The following is a 17,487-nucleotide window of genomic DNA, read 5'->3' as shown; positions in this document are numbered from 1 at the left end:
TCAATATGCCTATGTAGCGTTCCCTGATAGCTGCCAAGACACGGTCTCCCTTCGGGACCTGGCGCCCGCCGGAGCCCCATGCGCACCCACACCAGTGCCCCCACCCTCCCCGCAGCACCTGACCGGAGGGTCAGTACTCCCGCTGCCCCTGCCTAGGCCCGAACAAGCACCGACGCCCCCTACAGGCGCCCCCCTGCCCACTTTTCGCCCCAACAGTGCCGCCTAGGGGTGACGAAGCTGCCTGGGAGGACGACACCACGTTCCCGGAGTCGCAACCGCCGGGACCTCCATCAGGATCACCGCCGAAGCCCAGACGCTCCAGAAGGACGACCAGGCCACCTGATCGACTGATTGCTGCACCATGAACACTTCGCGATTACCCTCGACATCACGGCACCTCCATACCTGGTCCTACCATGCGAAAGGCGACATTAACGCTGGCCATCACCCCGCCGAGCTCTTTTTTAACAGGGGGTGAATGTGGTAATACCAGGTATTGCGGTACCTGAGAGGTGGATGACCATTGGCTAGACCCAGGAGTCTACCATTGGCTGATGTACATAGCTCTGCCCTGAGAGGCGGAGTATAAGAACCGATGCCGTCCCAGCAGTCTTCACTTTCTGTATCGAAGCTGCTGGGGAACAGTTCTAGCAGATTAAAGCCTATTAGTTATGACTTAACTTGTCTCGAGAGTAATTGATTGCGCATCATGCACTATGCATGTTTCAATCGCGACTGGCAGGGTCATATGCTTGATTTTCAGTAGCTGCTCTCTCAGAGGATCAGAGTGAACTCCAAAAATGATTTGGTCTCTGATCATGGAGTCAGCAATATCACCAACGTTGAAGAACAGAGCTAGCAGGTGGAGGTTAGTTCAGAAGGAGTTGAAAGATTCATCTTTACCTTGTAGACACTGTTTGAACATGTAGCGCTCAAAGATTTCATTAGTGTCCACTTCACAGTGACTGTCAAACTTGTCCAGGATGGTCTGAAACTTTGTCTTGTCCTGGCCTTCGGTGAAGTGAAAAGAGTTGAAGAGTTCAATGGCTTGATCACCCGCTGTTGAGAGGAGAAGCGCGATCTTCCTTGCATCAGACGCACCCTCGAGGTCTGAAGCTTCGATGTACAGCAGAAACTTTTGCTTGAATGTCCGCCAGTTGGCACTGAGATTGCCGGAGGTCCTGAGCTGGTGAGGAGCCTGAATCTTCTCCATGGTGCCGGGATACATTCGCTGGTCGTCACGGAACGGACTGAGGTAAACCACCTAGATTAAGCAGTCTCCTGGTAGCGTGTTGTGTTATGTACTCTGGGATAACACAGGCTGCAACTGGATGCAGCTTTCGCCAAAAGACACGCCAGACCTTGAAGTTAGTTCAATCTGATTTATTGAACCAATAACACAGTTAGCACAGCTCTCTATGAGTTAGACTCTGTGCTAACCTAAGTGTGGTTACTCTGTCTGACTGAACCAGACTAGCTATTAGCCACGTGCTGGAGATGTGATACTGTAAATACACCCTGACTCACTCTGTAGATGTTCATCAGTGGAAAGAGGCGGAGTGTGAGTGCCTCGTGCCTTTTATAGTGAGATACCACCCCTGAGTGTCCTGCATGCTCATTGGTCATGTCTTGATCTCTGTGTTCATTAGCTGTCTGTCTGTATATCATGACACCTGCCAGGGTGCAGAAATAGGAAGATGCAGAGCCACAGAAGGATTTGGAAACAAGGATGACAATTTAACATTGAAGCTATGCCAGAATAGCAGACAATGAAATTCAGCAAGTACAGGGGTAGTAGCTGAATTGGGCTTGACGCAAGTTAAGACATGAGCACCAGAGTTCTAGATAAACTCAAGTTAGTGAGGATGTAAAATAATAATAATAATCATTTATTGTCACATGTAGGCTTACATTAACACTGCAATGAAGTTACTGTGAAAAGCCCCTAGTCACCACATTCCGGCGCCTATTCGGGTACACTGAGGGAGAATTCAGAATGTCCAAATTACCTAACAGCACGTCTTTCGGGGATTGTGGGATGAAACCGGAGCACCCAGAAGAAACCCACAAAGACATGGGGAGAGCGTGCAGACTCCACACAGACAGTGACCCAAACCGGGAATGGAACCTGGAACCATTTCAAGCAACAGTGCTAACCACTATGCTGCCGTGCCACCCACAATGTGAGGTGGGTCAGAGGAGTCATAGAATCTATGGAATCCCTACAGTGCAGAAGGAGGCCATTCGGCCCATTAAGTCTGCACCGACCCTTCAAACGAGCACTCTACCCATATCCACTCACCCAACCCTACCCCTATAACCCCATAACGTAACCTGCACATCCCTGGACACTAAGGACCAATTCAGCATGGCCAATCCACCTACCCATACATCTTTGGACAATGGGCACCCAAAGGAATCCCACACAGACACGGGGAGAATGTACAAACCCCACACAGACAGTGACCCAAGTATTGGCATAGTGGAGGTAATAAGGGCGGAGTATGTGTCTTGGGCTAGACAAAATGCTTCCTTATCTTCTGTGAACTGCTTTTGTTTTTATTTAGATGTGTCCAGCACCAACCAAGCAAGAGTCTACTTTGGTTAACAAATGTACAGAAGGCTGAATGGCCCACTACCATATTAACCTTAGTACATAACATAGTACATAACAGGGCAGCACTGTAGCACAGAGGATAGCACTGTTGCTTCACAGCTCCAGGGTCCCAAGTTCGCTTCCCGGCTTGGGTCACTGTCTGTGTGGAGTCTGCACGTTCCCCCTGTGTCTGCGTGGGTTTCCTCTGGGTGCTCCGGTTTCCTCCCACAAGTCCCAAAAAACGTGCTGTTAGGTAATTTGGACGTTCTGAATTCAACCTCTGTGTCCCCGAACAGGCGCCGGAATGTGGCGACTAGGGGCTTTTCACAGTAACTTCATTGCAGTATTAATGTAAGCCTATTTGTGACAATAAAGATTATATTATATTATTATTATTTAAATCTCGCTTTATTGGAATGATTGCTTGGCCTTGCATGGGTGTTGAGTTGCATGCTGAGGTAAACCTAGAAAATAAAGTACTGAATAAATGTAAGAAATAAATTTTAAAAACTAAATATGACTAGAAGAAACCTTTCTGAAGATGCTCTTTAGAACCAGTATTCAAAAAAAAAGAGTTATCCTCCAGTTGAGAGAACTCCATTTGTCTGTGAATAATTCTAGCCTCAGCACTTTTAACAGGGAGGCTAAGAGCCTTTCAGACGTGTACAGCTTGTTATATGACAAGTGCAATACATCAACCTTCTTTTTTTTTTGGCTTTGTTGATACCAGGGGTACTATTTTCCTTTTGGTGATAGCATCTGTACAATATTGCCACTTGTTTATCATTTCTTCTTATTTCTGAGTTCTGACATTATTGAACTTACAAAAGGAAGCACGCTCGTCATCAAAGTGGCTTGTCAACAAAACTGTCACCATTATTCCACACACCAAGTTCCCATTCGAGTTTTGGGTTATTGCCAGCATTGGAATAAAAAGGCTAGAATTCGGAGCTATCTCCAGTGCATTCCACAAATTCTGCTTCCTGACTTTTTCTGAATATTATTAAGATCTTGAGCCTTTTGTAGTTACATTAAGGTAAAATCAGAGCAGAGGTTGGGAGTGAGCACATATTAGCTTTTCTCCACCCTAATGCGGAGGGGGTGCCTGCTCCCGGGGCCAGGCCCAGTTGGCCATTAACAGGTCCAGGCAGTTGGCAGTCGAGGGGGGGGCTGTCCGACTCGACTGCCCGCCCCTACACTATATTTGCAGCTGAGTGGCCTTGGAGAGGGACTATGCAGAGTCCATTGGCACACTTCAGGGTATCCTGCAACTGGTGGGCAATGCAGGGCTGGGGGGGGGGGTGGGGTGCATCATCACCCTCAGTAGTGACACTTTGGCTTTATTTTGGTTGGATTTAGTAAGTTTCCTTTCACGTTTTGATATCTTTTTGCTACAATACCCCACCAGGGGCTGTCATCTTTGTAATTTTTATAATTAATAAATTATTGTTTTATTGAAAAGGGTATAAATACTGTTTGAAGTTGAAGTTTGACTTTGAAGTTTTTTTTGTTACTGTGCTCCACTATTACTCCCTCTCATTTTTAATTTATTGCTTTTTATTTCCTCAAAAAAAAAAGCTTTTCTTGTCTTGACCACACATAAGCACTACTGAGCCAATTGCATTGCAATAGTGGCCACACTTTGAAAGTACTTCATTGGCTGCAATGTGCCTCGGGACCTCCTGAAGTCATTAAAAGCAGCTCTTTCGAGTCTTTCTTTTATTGGCCTATTGCAGCTGGATTGGCATGTTCTCTCCCAGCGATGGCCATTGTAATAAATTTGAGTTAGGATGTCTCCTTGCTATATTAACATTTCTGGATAACTGGGGCTCTTTCTGGGGAAGGTGGGACCTCTACAGACAGGATGGTCTACATCTGAACCTGAGGGGCACAAATATCCTGGGGGGGAGATTTGTTAGTGCTCTTTGGGGGGGTTTAAACTAATGCAGCAGGGGCATGGAAACCTGGATTGTAGTTTTAGGGTACGGGAGAATGAGAGTATAGAGGTCAGGAGCACAGATTTGACTTTGCAGGAGGGGGCCAGTGTTCAGGTAGGTGGTTTGAAGTGTGTCTACTTCAATGCCAGGAGTATACGAAATAAGGTAGGGGAACTGGCAGCATGGGTTGGTACCTGGGACTTCGATGTTGTAGCCATTTCGGAGACATGGATAGAGCAGGGACAGGAATGGATGTTGCAGGTTCCGGGGTTTAGGTGTTTTAGTAAGCTCAGAGAAGGAGGCAAAAGAGGGGGAGGTGTGGCGCTGCTAGTCAAGAGCAGTATTATGGTGGCGGAGAGGATGCTAGATGGGAACTCTTCTTCCGAGGTAGTATGGGCTGAGGTTAGAAACAGGAAAGGAGAGGTCACCCTGTTGGGAGTTTTCTATAGGCCTCCAAATAGTTCTAGGGATGTAGAGGAAAGGATGGCGAAGATGATTCTGGATATGAGCGAAAGTAACAGGGTAGTTATTATGGGAGACTTTAACTTTCCAAATATTGACTGGAAAAGATTTAGTTCGAGTACATTAGATGGGTCGTTTTTTGTACAATGGGTGCAGGAGGGTTTCCTGACACAATATGTTGACAAGCCAACAAGAGGCGAGGCCACTTTGGATTTGGTTTTGGGTAATGAACCAGGCCAGGTGTTGGATTTGGAGGTAGGAGAGCACTTTGGGGACAGTGACCACAATTCGGTGACGTTTACGTTAATGATGGAAAGGGATAAGTATACACCGCAGGGCAAGAGTTATAGCTGGGGGAAGGGCAATTATGATGCCATTAGACGTGACTTGGGGGGGATAAGGTGGAGAAGTAGGCTGCAAGTGTTGGGCACACTGGATAAGTGGAGCTTGTTCAAGGATCAGCTACTGCGTGTTCTTGATAAGTATGTACCGGTCAGGCAGGGAGGAAGGCGTCGAGCGAGGGAACCGTGGTTTACCAAAGAAGTGGAATCTCTTGTTAAGAGGAAGAAGGAGGCCTATGTGAAGATGAGGTGTGAAGTTTCAGTTGGGGCGATGGATAGTTACAAGGTAGCGAGGAAGGATCTAAAGAGAGAGCTAAGACGAGCAAGGAGGGGACATGAGAAGTATTTGGCAAGTAGGATCAAGGAAAACCCAAAAGCTTTCTATAGGTATGTCAGGAATAAGCGAATGACGAGGGAAAGAGTAGGACCAGTCAAGGACAGGGATGGGAAATTGTGTGTGGAGTCTGGAGAGATAGGCGAGATACTAGATGAATATTTTTCGTCAGTATTCACTCAGGAAAAAGATAATGTTGTGGAGGAGAATGCTGAGACACAGGCTAATAGAATAGATGGCATTGAGGTACGTAGGGAAGAGGTGTTGGCAATTCTGGACAGGCTGAAAATAGATAAGTCCCCGGGTCGTGATGGGATTTATCCTAGGATTCTCTGGGAGGCCAGGGAAGAGATTGCTGGACCTTTGGCTTTGATTTTTATGTCATCATTGGCTACAGGAATAGTGCCAGAGGACTGGAGGATAGCAAATGTGGTCCCTTTGTTCAAAAAGGGGAGCAGAGACAACCCCGGCAACTATAGACCGGTGAGCCTCACGTCTGTAGTGGGTAAAGTCTTGGAGGGGATTATAAGAGACAAGATTTATAATCATCTAGATAGAAATAATATGATCAGGGATAGTCAGCATGGCTTTGTGAAGGGTAGGTCATGCCTCACAAACCTTATCGAGTTCTTTGAGAAGGTGACTGAACAGGTAGACGAGGGTAGAGCAGTGGATGTGGTGTATATGGATTTCAGCAAAGCGTTTGATAAGGTTCCCCACGGTAGGCTATTGCAGAAAATACGGAGGCTGGGGATTGAGGGTGATTTAGAGATGTGGATCAGAAATTGGCTAGCTGAAAGAAGACAGAGGGTGGTGGTGGATGGGAAATGTTCAGAATGGAGTTCAGTTACAAGTGGAGTACCACAAGGATCTGTTCTGGGGCCGTTGCTGTTTGTCATTTTTATCAATGACCTAGAGGAAGGCGCAGAAGGGTGGGTGAGTAAATTTGCAGACGATACTAAAGTCGGTGGTGTTGTCGATAGTGTGGAAGGATGTAGCAGGTTACAGAGGGATATAGATAAGCTGCAGAGCTGGGCTGAGAGGTGGCAAATGGAGTTTAATGTGGAGAAGTGTGAGGTGATTCACTTTGGAAGGAATAACAGGAATGCGGAATATTTGGCTAATGGTAAAGTTCTTGGAAGTGTGGATGAGCAGAGGGATCTAGGTGTCCATGTACATAGATCCCTGAAAGTTGCCACCCAGGTTGATAGGGTTGTGAAGAAGGCCTATGGAGTGTTGGCCTTTATTGGTAGAGGGATTGAGTTCCGGAGTCAGGAGGTCATGTTGCAGCTGTACAGAACTCTGGTACGGCCGCATTTGGAGTATTGCGTACAGTTCTGGTCACCGCATTATAGGAAGGGCGTGGAGGCTTTGGAGCGGGTGCAGAGGAGATTTACCAGGATGTTGCCTGGTATGGAGGGAAAATCTTATGAGGAAAGGCTGATGGACTTGAGGTTGTTTTCGTTGGAGAGAAGAAGGTTAAGAGGAGACTTAATAGAGGCATACAAAATGATCAGGGGGTTAGATAGGGTGGACAGTGAGAGCCTTCTCCCGCGGATGGAAATGGCTGGCACGAGGGGACATAGCTTTAAACTGAGGGGTAATAGATATAGGACAGAGGTCAGAGGTAGGTTCTTTACGCAAAGAGTAGTGAGGCCGTGGAATGCCCTACCTGCTACAGTAGTGAACTCGCCAACATTGAGGGCATTTAAAAGTTTATTGGATAAACATATGGATGATAATGGCATAGTGTAGGTTAGATGGCTTTTGTTTCGGTGCAACATCGTGGGCCGAAGGGCCTGTACTGCGCTGTATCGTTCTATGTTCTATGTTCTATATTTGTTTAACAAACTGGAATGTGGGGTTAGGGTGGGGGGGAATTCACAAAAGGTCAGCACATAATGTGTTTATGTTTTTAATGTATCAAATATTTTTTCCACTTTAAAACTGCATTTAATTATGCTAAAAAAGGAAACTCGGCTGAAGATAGAAAAGAGAGATAACAGAGGGAAATGGGCTGCAGTGATTTTTTTCCCCAGAAGTGAGTGTTTAGCAGTTCCAGCAATAAAAAAAGTTATTTGTTCTTTCTTTGTTTTCAGCAGGGACATATCCTGGAAGACACGCTCTGGGACATCTCAGAAGATCCAATGCAAGGACTCTGTGACAATTGGCTGGGGAGTTTGAACTTACGATGGGCAATTCCCCTGCTCCCCAGGACCTTCCAAAGAGGTTTCTAACTCCAAGTTAAAGTGACAACTTCGAACAGTTCTGATTTACTTACCTGGATAGTTACTCAGGAAATGATAGACAGAAGAGAAACATAGTGTAACTCCTGGGTAACTATACAACTGATGCCTCCAATCACTCAGACTGACCCCCGCCCCCTCCCATCACTCAGACTAACACCCCCAACTCTCCCACTCAATTTCCCTGATCAGTCACACACCTCCCAACCACTCATTGAGCACCTGACTTTCCTCGTCAACTCCCTGACTAAAGCCACTGACCTCCCAACCTCCCCAAGCTCCCTCCTGATTCCCCGACACGTCCCTGACCCCCTGACTCCCCCCTCATTCCTACCCAAACACATCACATGAATCCCCTCAACCCCTTGATATCCTGTCAAATTCTTTACTTAGCGGGGTGTGGAAGCCAGTGCGTGGCCTCTACGCTGATTCTCTCCACTACTCCCTTTCAGGATTGCTGCATTGACCCAACTCAGCAGAATTCCCTATCGAAAGGTTGGTCAGGAAAACCAGAGGAAGATAAGTGGGTATTTTTTTCTGTCTGATTAGGGTTGAAAATAGGCTGCAGGATTCTCCATCGGCGGGATCCTCCGCCAGCAGCACACCCACGTGCATGGGTTTCCCAACATCGTGTGGTGGCCACAATGGGGAACTCCCATTAGCCGGCTGCAGGAACGGAGAATCCCGCTGCAGGGGCAATCTGTGCCGGAAAACAGTGCTGGCTGGACAGAAAATCCAGGGGGCTGGATTCTCCAGTTTCCAAACGAAGTGCTGATGCCGGCATAGGAACAGTGGCGTTTTACACCAGAAAAAACGGTGTAACAGCTGCTCTGATTCCGGGACCGTTAGGGGGGGGCTAGCAGCCAGGGCAGGCAAAGCTCCTGGCTCCCATGCTGAAAACGGCTGGAGAATGCACATGCCAAATAATGACCCCCATAACCCCCCTCGCCACCCCCATACCAACTCCCACCAGTCCCCCCAGCCCTTGTCGAAGCCCCCCCCCCCCCCCCCCCCTCCCGGCCAGCGCACGGCTCCCCCTGACTGTGGTGGCGCTGGACACAGTCTGCAGCCGCCACACGTGGCCAACAGAAAAAAAATAGCAGAAATGTTCCACGCCGTCGGCAACTCGCCCCATCAGGGGCGGAGCATCAGGGGAGGGCCTCAGGTAGCGAACTGAGGCCATCCCGATGGTGTGCGTAGAGTACGCCGTTTTTGAGGGAGCGGAGTATCGCAAAAACGGCACGCCCCCGATTTCGGCGAAAACGTAGATTCTGTGACCGACCACCGAACACGATTTCAGCATCGCCAATCGGAGAATCCCGCCCAAGGTTTCTGATCCTCATCAGGATTTTCAAGCTTTCAAAGCTGTTGCCTGGTATTCCCAAATTGGCAATACAATTCATGTGAGATTTCCCAATAGTCTGTCTGCTAACCTTCCATCTGATGTCTAAATTTTGAAATAAGCTTTCTTGAAATTAATATTGTTAAAATGACAAATAGTCTGGAGCTTCCAGTGGTGGCTATGAGGGAACAAGTCGCACACTTGGTGGCTCCCGCTCTGGCCGGGCTTTTGGACCTTTTTCCCCGACTTTTCCGTGGCTTTGAGTTTTGGTTTGGAAAGTGCAGACATTTAGGCACTGGATCCACACAGTGGTGCATGGAACGGAGAACCCCAAGGGACCGTAAAGGAAGAAATAGAAAGATAAGCAAGGGCTGGGTAGAAGTGGCTGCTGAAGATAACGTGGCCGATGTTCGGACCCTTGCTGCGACGGCCCAGCCATCGATGGAGGAGCTGATGCAGGTCATCTAAGAGGGCTTTGCCAGACAGAAACGAGATTGTCTCGACCCAATAAAGGAGTCGATCGATCGGCTGGAACGCAGGCTGGATGCCCAGGATCGGATGATTCAGAAGTTGGAGAAAGCGCTGGCGGACCAGGAGGAGCATCAAATGGTGGTTGAGCTGGAGGTGGGGATGCTGAAGGATCAGCAGAAAAGGCTGTTAGAAAAGGTGGAAGATCTGGAGAACAGAGCTCGCCGGAAGAACTTAAGAATTGTTGGTCTCCCTGAACGGGCTGAGGGGGCTGATGCGGGCGCGTTTGTGGTAAATATGTTCCAGAAGCTTCTGGGGTAGGGGGCTATTCCCCCACCGTTGGAGGTGGACAGGGCATACAGGGCGATGGCGAGGAAGCCATGGCCGGGGGACCCCCCAAGGGCGATGGTGGTTCAGTTCCACAGATTTTTGGATAAAGAGTGTGTCCTCCAGTGGGCCTAACGTACCTGGAGCTGCAAGTGGGACAATAGCATATTGCGCGTCAATCAGGATCTGAGCGTGGAGGTGGCCAGAAGGAGGGCAGGCTTCAGGCAAGTGAAAGAAATCCTGTTTAAGAAGAAGGTGAAATTCGGGCTCCTCTACCAGGTGCGCCTTTGGGTCACACATGAGGACCAGCACCATTACTTTGAGTCGCCTGAAGAGGCGATGGACTTTGCCAAGAAGGAGGGGCTGGCGCAGAACTGAGAACTTTTCGGACTTAAGTGGCAGTATCTTTCTCTTTTCTTGAACAATGTATATATGGTTTGGTTGTTGCCTTTTTTTCTGTTTTTGAAGTTTGGGTGAAGTTATTCGGTTTTTGTTGAGTTTTTCGGTGTTTTGATGGGGGTGGTTGGTGGGGACTTTTTATTTTGTATTACTTTAATTTGCACTATTGAGGGGGTTCTTTGTGGGGTCTCTGTCTGTTTTGGGCTGTCTCCTGTGGTAATTCGGAGATTGTTCGGTTTTGGGTTGATGAGGGAAGTGGTTTCGATGGGCGGGGGGAGGGAAGTAGGGAACAATAGGTGGGAGACTTTTTGGCACCAGAGGCTAGCTGTGTGAGCTAGTCTACGATTGGGGTGGGATGTATTGGTTCAATACAGGGCAGGGGTTGGTTATAGGGTGATGTTGCTAGGGGGGGAGGGGGGAGTTACTCTGCTGAAGAAGGGACCTAGTTTCGGGGACAGAGAGGAGGTCAGGGGTGGGAGTTACATGGAGGTGTGCAGATGGAGGCACGGCACATGGGTGGGGTCGACCCATGGAGGTTCAGGCAGCCGACGGTTAGAGAGTTCTCTTTCTACTCGCATGTACATAAAGTGTATTCCCGAATTGATGTTTTCTGGCGGGGGTGGTGGACATGGAGTACTCGGCCATCACTATTTTGGATCATGCCCCACATTGGGTGGAACTGCAGGTTAGTGAGGAGAGCTTCCAGCGCCCGCAGTGGCGATTGGACGTGGGCTTGCTGGCGGACAAGGCGGTGTGCGAGAGAGTAAGGACGTGCATGCAGAACTACCTGCAGGTTAATGACACGGGGGAAGTCTCAGCAGCGGTGGTCTGGGAGGCGCTGAACGCAGTGGTGAGAGGGGAGCTGATCTCAACCCGAGCTCATAGGGACAGGCCCGATAGAGCAGAGACGGACCGACTGATCAAGGAGATCTTACGGATAGATAGGAGGTATGCGGTGACCCCGGAGGTGGAACTGTTCAGGGAATGCCAGAGGTTGCAGGCTGAGTTTGGGGTGCTGTCCACGGGCAAGGCAGTGGAGCAGCTTAGAAAGGCGAGGGGGACGTTGTATGAACATGGGGAGAAGGCCAGCAGAATGCTGGCACAGCAGTTGAGGAAGAGGGAGGCGGCCAGGAGAATTGATAAGGTGGTCGACAGAGATGGGAACCTGGTAGAGGATTTGGCTGGGCTAAACAGGGCGTTCAGGGACTTTTACAGCGGACTCTATCGCTCGAAACTCCCCATGGGGCCTGAGGAGATGAGATGCTTTCTGGACGGGCTGACTTTCCCAATGGTGGGCAGGGAGCTGGTGGATGGGTTGGGGGCTCCGATTAGGGCCGAAGAAATATCTGAGGGCTTGAAGGCAATGCAGTCGGGTAAAGCCCCAGGGCCGGATGGGTTCCCGGTGGAATTTTACAAGACATTTTCGGGGATATTAGGGCCGTTGTTGGTCAAGGTTCTTAACGAGGCGAAGGATAGAGGGGTGCTGCCCCCGACGATGCCACAGGCCACCATTTCATTAATATTGAAGCGGGACAAGAACCCGGATCTGTGTTGGTCCTATAGGCCGATCTCGTTGCTTAATGTGGACGCTAAGCTGCTGGCCAAAGTGTTGGCCTCCAGGATTGAAGATTGTGTGCCGGAGGTGATTATGGAGGACCAAACCGGATTTGTCAAGGGTAGGCAGTTGGTGGCCAATATAAGAAGGCTGCTTAATGTGATTATGATGCCCCCGGAGAGAAGGGAAGTTGAGGTGCTGTGCCCATGGATGCGGAGAAGGAGTTTGACTGGGCAGAGTGGGACTATCTATGGGAGGTGCTGGGACGGATTGGGTTTGGTAAGGGCTTTATCGGCTGCGTCGGGTTGTTGTACCAGGCCCCGGAGGCCAGTGTAAGGACAAACAGGACGATCTCGGACTATTTTAGGCTGCACCGGGGGACAAGACAGGGATGTCCCCTTTCCCCACTGCTTTTTGCGTTAGCCATAGAGCCGCTGGCAATTGCTCTGAGAGCTTCAAGGGGTTAGAGAGGGCTGGTTGAGGGGGGGGGGGGGGGGTGGAGCATAGGGTATCGCTGTACGCGGATGACCTACTCCTATATGTAGCAGATCCAGGGGCAGGGGTGGGGGAGATTATGGCTATTCTGGGGGAGTTTGGCCGGTTTTCGGGATACAAACTGAATATGACGAAGAGTGAGATGTTTGTAGTCCAGGCAAGAGGTCAGGAGGGTCGGCTGGGGGAGTTACCGTTCAGGTTGGTGGGGGACAATTTTAGATATCTGGGGATACAAGTGGCGCGCGACTGGGGCCGGTTACACAAGTTGAACTTGTCCCGGTTGGTTGAGCAGATAAGGGGCCAGTTTCGGAGATGGGATGCGCTTCCGCTGTCACTGGCGGGGAGGGTGCAGACGGTTAAGTTGACGGTATTGCCGAGATTTTTATTTATGTTCCAATGCCTCCCAATTTTCATCCCGTGGTCCTTTTTTAAGAGGATCAACAAAATCATTTTGGGCTTTGTTTGGGCGGGTAATCCCCACGGGTGAAAAAGGTGATGCTCGAGAGGAATCTGGGAGAGGGGGGGCTTGCCCTGCCAAATTTTAGTAATTATTACTGGGCGGCCAATATTGCGATGATAAGGAAGTGGGTGCTGGGGACGGGGGCGGTTTGGGAGCGGATGGAGGCAGCTTCATGCAGGGGCACCAGCTTGGGGGCGCTGATAATGGCACCTTTGCCGTTCCCGCTGGCGAGATATTCCACCAGTGCCGTGGTGATGGCGGCCCTGAGGATCTGGGGTCAATGGAAGAGGTACGTTGGTGCAATGGGTGCATCGGTTTGGTCCCCAATATGTGACAACCATTGGTTTACTCCGGGGTGCTTAGAAGGGGGTTTCGGGTATGGCAAAGATTAATTGAGAAGATGGGGGACCTATTTCTGGAAGGGAGCTTCCCCAGCTTGAGGGCGCTGGAGGAGAAGTTCGGGCTGGCAGCAGGGAATGACTTCAGATATCTGCAGGTGCGGACTTTCTGCGCAGGCAGGTATCATCCTTCTCACTCCTGCCACTAAGAGGGATTCAAGATAGGGTAGTGTCTAGGGGCTGGGTGGGGGAGGGGAGCGTCTCGGACATCTACAAAGAATTAATGGGGGCAGAGGAGACGCATATAGAGGAGCTGAAGTGTAAGTGGGAGGAGGAACTGGGGGGTGAGATGGAGGACGGCCTATGGGCGGAGGCGTTGAGCAGGGTCAATGCGACCGCTACATGCGCAAGGCTTAGCTTGATCCAATTCAGGTGGTGCACCGGGGCACATGACAGTGGCCCGGATGAGCAGATTTTTTGGGGTGGAAGACAAGTGTGTCAGATGTGCGGGTGGACCAGCGAACCATGTCCACATGTTCTGGGCATGCCCAAAACTTAGGGGTTATTGGCAGGGGTTTGCGGGTATTGAAGACAAGGGTGGAAATTAGTTCAGGGGTAGCGATTTTTGGGGTATTGGAAGACCCGGGTGTCCAGGAGGAGAAAGAGGCAGATGTTCTGGCCTTTGCCTCCTTGGTAGCCCGGTGACAGGTATTACTGGCTTGGAGGGATTCTAGGCCGGAGGCTTGGTTAACCGACATGGCGAGCTTTCTCGACCTGGAAAAGATCAAATTCACCTTGAGAGGGTCGGCGTCAGGGTTCGCCCGGAGGTGGCAACCATTCATTGACTTCTTTGCAGGGGGGTGGGGTGTGGGTGGGGGGTTAGGGTAGCATAGAGTAGGGGGTTAAATAGGCGGGCCTTGGAGGGACGGATGTCAGCGGCTGCATTATGGCTATTGTTCTTTGTACTCTATTTGTTTTATACTGTGGTTCTTTGTTAAGCCAAAAATACCTCATTAAAATTGTTTGTTAAAATAAAAAATGACAAATAATCTGAAGACATTTTGTACAACTCATGTATTTTTTAAAATTCATTTTACGGGACATAGGCATCGCTGTCTGGGACAGCATTTATTGCCCGTTTCTGACTGCCCTCCTTTTCAGGAGGCATTTGAGAGGGGCAGCATGGTAGCACACCGGTTAGCACTGTTGCTTCACAGCTCCAGGGTCCCAGGTTCGATTCCCGACTTGGGCCACTGTGCGAAGTTTGCACATTCTCCCCGTGTCTGCGTGGGTTTCCTCCGCCTGCTCCGATTTCCTCCCACAGTCTGAAGATGTGGAGGTTAGGTGGATTGGTCATGATAAATTGCCCTTAGTGTCCAAAAAAAGAGGTTAGGATAGGGTGGAGGTATGGGCTTAAGTGGGGTGCTCGTTCCAAGGATGCAGTCTCGATGGGCCGAATGGCCTCCTTCTGCACTGTAAATTCTATGATTCTATGATTTCTGTGGATCTTGGGTAACATGTAAGTCAAACCAGGTAAAGCTTCCTTCCTTAAAGGACGTTTTAAGACAATCAGCAATAGTTTCATGGTCATTGTTAGATGTTTAAATACAGATTTTTACTGAATGCAAATGGCGGGATGTGAATCTGGGTCCCCGGATCTTGCCCTAAGTCTCTGGATTACTCATCCAATGACAATAAGTCAACCGTGAAGATATAAGCCTGTTAGTTATATGTTATGCTTTGTGATAAATTTGCAACTTATAACTGTTGGGTGGTTCATGACAGCAAATTAAAACATCTCACCTTGGGGAGGTACAGCTGTCTAATAAAGTCACCTGGAAATTATTGTGTAGATAGTAGAGATGAATACTTCATGTGATTTGTTTTTCTCTAACATTCTTTCATCAAATGTTGGCATCCCCACCAGGGCCAGCATTTATTGTCCAGCCATATTGCATAACTTAAAGGAATGTTACACACCCTTGGGCACAGGCTGGCAAGTGACTGAGGCTAAAAGCGGGTGGGATCGTGGGGAGGTTGCATGCCCGTTGCCTGCCCACCCATTTACTTTTGGACCGATTGGGACCCTTAAGTGGCCAACCAATTAAAGGTCACAGAAGGGCCTCCTCCTGCCACCACTGGCATTTTACCAGCAGAGGAGATGTCCACCCCATGTGCATTCTGGGGCCTTAGCTGTGAACCCGGAGGGTGTGCCCTTCCTATTCGGGCAACTTGGCGGGTACAATTCCCGAAGTATGGGCCATCCATGTTTGCTTGTCCTGTCCTCCTGACCGCTGACCACCGCCCCCCCCCCCACCGCCCCCAAATCACACACACACACACACACACACACCATCTCACTGGGGCCTTGGTGAGGCTGCCCCATTTACTTTGCAGTCTGGACACCATGAATGCTCTTAGTTGAAGGCTGACTGTAATCCCAGTGCATTGCTCTCCGTGGCATTACTAGGATGGAACAGCCCTTGGCCAATCAGATTGGCTGGCAGCTCTTGGAAACAGGATATCCTCCCTCAAAGGAGGGGATGGCATGACCTCTGACAACTAATAGCCTAACAATCTTAAAGTCTGGTCAAGGCTTCCAGGACCACAAGGGTTGGGCTCGCTTGAAGCTTTCCAGCAGATGGATGGGGACACTGCCTCCACAATCAATCCCAACCTTAGCATTAGTAAGTGGGTTCAGGCTGAGTAAGTGTCACTTGATAACACTGTCGACAACACCTTCAGCACCTTCCTGATGCTCAAGAATTGACTGACTCGAGTGATAATTAGCCAGATAGGACTTGCCTTTCCTTTGTTGGACAATATATGCCTGGGAAATGTTCCATAATGTCTGTATTGCAGCTGTACTGGAAGAGCTTGGTTAAGGTCCACACCTTGTTCAGGAGCAGAATTCTTCAGGACTGCATCTGCGCAGGAAAACGGGGCTAGCGGGACAGAGAATCCCGGCCCAGAACTTTGATTTGATCCTTTAGTTCAGAAATCAATAACCCTGTCAAAGCATGCTGCTGAGCATTCATGTACTCCTTTGTTGTTGCCATCTCATCTTTAGCTATGTCTGGTACTCTTCTGACATGCTCTTCTATACTCCTCATTGAACTAATTTTGCTCCTCTGGCTTAATAGTAATTGTAAAATAAGGGAAATGCCAGGACAAGAGGCTGCAGGTTGTGGTGGAATACAATTCTGCTGCTGTCGATGGCCCACATTGCGTCATGGATGGCAAATTTTGAGCTGAAAGATTTGTCCTGAATCCAACCCATTTGAGATAGTGGGAGGGGACACATCAAAATGGAGGCTATCCTCTGTGTAGGACTTTGTCTTCACAAGGATTGTGGTAACTTCTACCAATACTGTCACAGACAAATGTATCTGAAAAAGGTAGGTTGGTGAAGATTAGGTCAATTAGGCAATTCCCTCTTGTTGATTCTTTCACTAGTTGCTGCAGGCACATCCTGGGAAATATTACATTCAAGACTCAGCCAGCTTGATCAGTGGTGGTCCTACTGAACCACTCATAGAGATGAATATTGAAGTCCACCATCCTGAGTACATTGTGTCTTTGCTACTCTCACTCCTTTTTCCAAGTGGGTGTTCAACATGGAAGAGTACTGAATCATAAGCTGCAGGAGGGCTGGAGGGAGCAATGAGCAAGAAATTCCCTTGCTCATGTTTGAGTTGATACCATAGGCTTGATGGGACCCAAAGTCAATGTTAAGAACTCCCTCCCAATGACGGGACAACCCCACGGATAATGATAGTGAAACCTGAGCTGTATAATTCTTTGAGTATCATTATATCAGGTTGATGCTTGACGATTCTGTGGGACACCTCTCCCAAATTTGGCACAAGTCCCCAAATGTTAGTGAGGAGGACTTTTCAGGGTCAACAGGGCAGGATGCGCCTATGTTCATAAGTTCATAAGATATAGGAGCAGAATTGGGCCATTCGGCCCATCGAGTCTGCTCCGCCATTCTATCATGGCTGATATGTTCCTCATCTTTTACCTACAATGTTGCAGACCAAGAGCTGGATTGAAAAATCAGCCAGAGCATCTTCTCCCTGGAACATATGATCTAGGAGCAGCAGGAGGTCATTTAGCCTCCCAAGCCTAAACACCATTGCCAATTAAAAATCTGTCCAACTCCTCCTTAAATTTACTCACTGTTC

The sequence above is a fragment of the Scyliorhinus torazame genome, chromosome 10 (genome assembly GCF_047496885.1).
Source record: "Scyliorhinus torazame isolate Kashiwa2021f chromosome 10, sScyTor2.1, whole genome shotgun sequence".
NCBI lineage: Eukaryota > Metazoa > Chordata > Chondrichthyes > Carcharhiniformes > Scyliorhinidae > Scyliorhinus > Scyliorhinus torazame.
The sequence above is the reverse complement of the archived record's forward strand: the minus strand, read 5'-3'. Positions refer to the sequence as shown.